General features: G+C 39.9%; 1 pseudogene; it reads right to left on the bottom strand.

Annotated features, from left to right (window-relative positions):
• Positions 1 to 4,571: 4,571 nt before the first annotated feature.
• On the bottom strand, positions 4,572 to 5,674 carry LOC129084432 (armadillo repeat-containing protein 10-like; annotated as a pseudogene).
• Between the last annotated feature and the right edge of the window lie 465 nt (positions 5,675 to 6,139).

The raw sequence follows: 6,139 nt of genomic DNA, 5'->3' as shown, positions 1-6,139 counted from the left end.
AGAGATAAAATATATTTTTTAATGGAAAGTTTGTAGCATTTCCTAATAGATACTGCCATTCTTCCTGTGTGAAGTGTGTTTGTAATATAATTTAACCTATATAAGCTATGATATCACTTTATAGAAGATGCATTATTTAGTCAATCGTTTAATGTTGGAAAGTGTTTGAAATATAAATTATCTGAATATTAGATGCGCTGAGAAATTGAATGTACCTTATTTAAAAGATTTTATGTTTTTACTATATAAACAACATCATTAAAGTTTTCAAATTATTTTTCATTGCTTTTCCTCTTGTTTTTATTTGAATGAAATATTGGTGGGTATGAGTGTTTTATACTTTTCTCCATTCTTATGTCACCAGAGCCATCAGGGAACTGTTAAAAATGCGTATTTCTGGGCCAATTTATTGACAAACTCTGAGGAGAAGGGCAGAAACCTATTTTTTTAACAAGCTCCAAAGCACTTTTTATTACATTAAAACTGGAGAACTTTTAAAGTCAAGCTTAGCATACAGATGGTGCAAACCATTAATAACTGCTGACATTAACACTGAGAGGCCCAACACGTAAGGTATTTTGGTTGCAAGTTACAGAAACTGGTACTACCTAGTTTAAGAAAAATGTAATTGGAATCGTGGTGTATTGGGTTGAATGGTGCCCCTTCCCCAAATCGATTCACTTTATAATGCCCAGAACCATAAATGTTACCTTATTTAGAAAAAGAGTCTTTGTAGATGCAATTAAATTATATATTTTGAGATGATGAAATTATCCTGTATTTTAGGCAGGCCCTAAATCCAATGACAAATGTCTTTATAAAAGATGGACAGAAGAGAAGACGATGTAAAGACAGAGGCAGAGATGGGAATTGTGTAGCCATAAGCCAAGGAAGCTAGGGGAAGCAAGGGAAAGATCCTCCCCTGGAACCTTGGTGGGGAGCACAGTCTTGCTGATTTTGGACTTCTGGCCTCCAGAACTATGAGAGAGTTAACTACCACCAAGTTTAAGGTGATTTGCTGCAACAGCCACCGGAAACTAACATGGGTCGTATCCTAGCCTTGCAAACGACAGAATTAATTTCACTCTGGCATCATTGTGGGCAGAAGTTCCTGTACGCTTTCCTAATCCTACATTTCTGTATCTTTCAGTTCAAAATTTCAAATTCCCAGGAGAGAAATTCTGGTTATCCCACATTGGCATAAAGACCTGGCCAGTGAGGACCTGCCTTTATCAGTGGCAACACCCAAGAAGTGGATACTGTGACTAGGGTTCACTGTACCCCAGCTGCTCCCAGTCTGTGTTCTTTTCTCTTACTTCACTATGACTTAAAATATAATGTTGACACAGATCAGCACTACCTTGTGAAATAGACCAGGTACGGTAGATCCAGGTAAATATTACACAAACTCATAAATCCGGGGAAATGAAAAACAGAGGGAAAGTCAAGGGGCTCAAACCTGGAGAGTCAGAGCCCCAACGTTGTAATACTGGAAGTGGAAAAAAATGTGGAAATTAAATGTTGCAGCTATAAGAGGGAGGGCAGGAGTTAAATAATGGTCTACACTTTCCCTTCAGAAGCTCCAGTTTCTCCGTCAAAATTTCTAGTTCTGAATATTGAAGTGGCCCACTCGCATCCGTTAAATTTAAGAAAAGTTTGAAAGTTCACGATATCGAGTCTAAATCATTCAAATGCTAATTTGTTTGGTTTTCCTGGCTGCTCCTTTGGGTGAGGTCTACCTCCAGCCTCTCTTCCAAGGGAGATAGAATACATACATTCATGTCAGCTTCTCTTTTTTTAAACATCTTATTTTGAAATAATTTTAGATGCACAGAATCATTGAAAAGATAGAACAAAGTACCCGCAGTGAACTATTTTGTAAAACATGCTTCAATCATTTTTTCTGATGTTTCTCATGAATAGACTGATATTATGGGGAAGAATACCTACATATATGGTGATCCTCACATCATAGATCAAATGATATCAGCATAGCTAATTACTGCTGATATTAACCTTGATGACTGAGTTAATTTTTATGGAAGATGTAAGATATGTATTGGATTTTTTTTAACATAAAATCATCCAGTTGTTCCAATATGATTTGTTGAAAAGGCTAAGATTTCTCCATTTAATGGTCTTTGAATCTTTGTCAAAAATCAGTTGATTATATTCATGTGGGTATATTTCAGGACTTTATTCTATGCCATTTATTTATAAATTTATCCTTTTACCTATACCACATTGTCATAATTACTGTCACTTTATGATAAATCTTAAAATTATTTCTGATGATTACACATCACTTGGGAGTGTGTGTGTGTGTGTTTTCCCTTACTTTTTTGTGTGACTCCTAACTTTTGGCTAAAGGTCAAATATATTGTTGTGTAACCCAGTGGAAACTACGATATATAGTTTTTATACCTGGATATGGGCATGCCTTCCCTTCTGCTAGAATTGTAATGGAATACTTTGCATTAATTCAATTAGTAATTGGACTAGTTTTTGCTGCTATTCTGTTTTTGCTATGATTATATCCAGAGCATCACAGGTTTCAACTTCCTATAGCACATTTTTTGGATAGTGGATATGTATTCGATCAATGCTTGTTTGATTCTGAGTTTTAGATCTTCCTTAGGTCTTCCCCTTGAGCTATGCCTCAAAGAGGTTCTTTTTGCACATTCTTGGCCTTCTCCCATTCCTCATCTGTCAGTAGTTTACTGTTACTTGGCATTTGAAATTTCTTAGCTTCATGGTAGAGGAAGGGAAGTGCAGTCTCTGTTCTGATAAGCCCTTTAAGTGTGCCTGCATCCCCCCGCGGGTATTAGCCTTCTCAGTTCTCAGGCCCTTTCCCAGGCTGCAGTTGTGCATTCAGCACTTAATCCTGCCCCTTGTGGCAAGAACGGACTTTGCGTGCTCCTGTTCCCTTTCCCCAGCTGCAATGAATGTTCACCATTATCTTAAAGCCATCACTTTTATGCCCCCACCCCCAGATTAATACTTTCATCCTTCTGGGTGTGGCGCCTTGCCCTCACTGCAGGGCTACTGCCCCTCCTTCCAATGTCTCACGGTTCTTTTTAATCTATTCAGTGAGTGCTCATTGGGGTTCATAGAGAAAGAGCCTGCAAAGATGTTGGGAGATCATCAAAGGGACTTGACCCTCAAGCTGGCCCTGGGCAATCAGAGGCTCCAAACCTCCTCCCCTGTCCTTGGAACATATGTTCTGTGCACTCTTCCCACAGTGGGAGCCATTTCAAGGATGACTTCTTGAGAAACTACGGTGCTGTTGAGACCATCTGGACTGAACACATGACTGAATCCCATTAAAGCCTCTTATAAACTTTTAGACTCTGGCAAGCAGATGCAGGGACCTACTGATCTTGTGGTCACTCAAGATAAGCCTCGTAGTAATTTCCCTTATGCATTAAACCTGCCACCTACCAATCTGGGGTGGTTTGGCTCTTTCTTTGGTCTCTCCTTGCCTTCTGTGTCACAGGGGGAGCATTTTCAGATTTCACCTGGGAAGCCCCCAAGGTTGAGAACCAACAGAAAGGTGCAGATGCCCCCAATTCCTGCAGTACCCAGGAGTTTCACACAGTTCCATCAGTCCCAAGACAGCCTTTGTCAATGTGTCAGCTCTCCTAGCTGAGCTTTTTGTGTGTGTATGTGTGTGAGTGTGTGAGCTTTCTTCCATTTTATTTAAAAAATTATTATAAAATTTATGTGCTAGTAAAAAATTCAAAGAGTAGGAGAAGGTGTACATAAGAAAGTCATTTCCTCACTCCACAGCCCCTCTTCCAGGAGTTTGGATAGCGTTCTAGAAGTGTCCTATCCATACATAAGCGTAAATATTTTTCACATAAAGACTACATCCATATTTCATGGCTGTCTTTCCACATCAGCACATTCAGACCTGCTTAGTTCTTTCAGGACTGAGTAACTGATTTAACCAGTTGACTCTAGATGGACATTTTGATCGATCCCAGTGTTCTATGCACAGCATCTTTAGGTGCTGGTACATTGAATGGGAGTGGGTAAACACTAGGAAACATTTATCGTAAAAGTTAACAATATTCATTGACTAGAATAGATTCTAATGATTGGAATGGACTTTGGAAAGGAGTATGGCTAGGCTGTCGGGTGGACCCAACGCCGAGGATCTCATTGCTACTAAGAGAACAAGGTCATTCCTATGGCAGTTCTGAAACAATCACATACTAGTTCTCTCTCAGGTGAGTAACTACGAAACCCAGCAAACAGTCAAAAAGTAGCTTACACATAAAAGGACACTGTCACTTCATGTCAAGGAAATAATTGAAGTAGCTCAGCAAATAGCAAAATAAAGAGAAATAAATGTTTCAGAACAAACTGTTATATTCATTTGGTATCAGTAAAGTGGTCCAAAACAAACCAGAAAGCCATGGCAAGTTATAGCTGTGTAAATGATGAAATCTGATATTTTCTGTTTAAATTCAGCAGCTAAAAGAATCCCTTTGTAAAGAAGATGAAAAAGAAGTTTACGTGCATTAGCTCCAGACTGCACTACTTTTTGGAAAAATATGACCTACGAGTTAGAATTTGGATATTACTGTTACCTTTTCCTTCATGTCTGCATCATGGTGATCAACTGAGGCTCTCATTTTCTGGGCACATTCTTCTTCATGTAACAGGAAAAGTGGTGAACCTTAGCTGAAAGTGGGCTGAAAGGCTAAATGGCCTTCCGTTCTGAGGCAGTTATTTATATTCTGAAATAGAGAAATGATTCAAAGAAGAATCTCCTTTGCCACATAACCATCATAAAGGAATGATGAATCCACTGGGGCACAAAGCTGTCCTTCTGTCATGGCTGGATTTTCAGACAAATTCAACAACACTTTCACAACTTGAACCTTGGTGCTTCCATTTCATGTAAGCGACACTTGGAACAGGTCTGTAATGTAACTGTTATGCATGTGCTGGTGGTCATAGGCAACAATCCTGTTTGTTAACAGTCTCAGTCTGGCCAGCTGAAGGGGGCAGTTCAGGGGACCAGAAAAGAATCCTCACAGACTTGAGTATACTTTTCTCTTGATTTGCTTTTCAACATTCACACACAGGTTACTCAGTGCATTTAAAGCCTTCTCTTTAATACTGTGGTTGGGATCATTGATTTTGTTTCCAACAGTTGTAATACCACCCAATTCACAAATGACGATTTGCTTAGCTGAAAAGCCTTCATTGTTACCCAGAGTCACTAAAGCACCTTCAGTAATCACAGGCTCCTCATTTGACTCAGGCAAATAGAGGAGTTTCTAATGTTGTTCAGCATTTAGGATGTCGTCATATGAACAATTGGTTAAGGCTTCTGCAGACCCAGAAGGACACAGCCAAAGACCCTGGCCTCCTCATCCCCAGCCCCACATCAACCTATAAATGCAATAGCAGGAATGGCCTGGAGGACCAGGCCTGCTGCTACCCAGCCTGTATGTCCTGGGCGCCGTGCAAGCTGCCACTGGCTGGGGCACGGCACAGGGCCTGGCTCAAGAGGCTTTTGGGCACCAGCGCAGGGATCAGTGAAGCAAGTGGGTCCCCCAGTTACCCCAGCTGGAGCTGAACCTCCAGAGGAGAAAGGAAATGGGAGTCCAGCTGAGCTCTTCTTCCTAGTGTCCAGTGGCATCTCCCTCAGGTAGCACATGTTGCATGCCTGCCCTTCCTGGAATCGCTGTCACTTAGATTTTAGGTCACTTTTTTTTTGTTCTGTGACCTCAAGTCACCAAAAAGTGTTTGCTTGTTTGTTTTAAATTAATACTATTTTTAAAGAGCAGTTATAGGTTCATAGAAAAATTAGAGGAAGGTACACAGATTTCTCATATACTCCCTTCCCCAACACATACAAAGCCTCCCTCATTATCAACATCCTGCACCAGAGCAGTGCATTGGTTATACTTAAAGAACCTACATCAACACCTCATTATCACTTGAACTCCATAGTTTACGTTAGTGTTCACTCTTCATATTATTCACCCAATAGGTTTTTTTTAAGTCATGAATTTAAATTTACTTTTTTTGTTTGCTTTTTGTCATAATTTTGAGAACATCACTAATTCCATCTCTCTACATTCTCCAGCTCTGTGGATTTGTCGCAGGAAGAAGCCAGAAC

Source organism: Pteronotus mesoamericanus, unplaced genomic scaffold, assembly GCF_021234165.1.
Source record: "Pteronotus mesoamericanus isolate MK-2021 breed Mesoamerican mustached bat unplaced genomic scaffold, CSHL_Meso_final scaffold_174, whole genome shotgun sequence".
Classification (NCBI taxonomy): Eukaryota; Metazoa; Chordata; class Mammalia; order Chiroptera; family Mormoopidae; genus Pteronotus; species Pteronotus mesoamericanus.
Note: the sequence above shows the minus strand (reverse complement) of the source record. Positions and strands in the feature narration are given on the sequence as shown.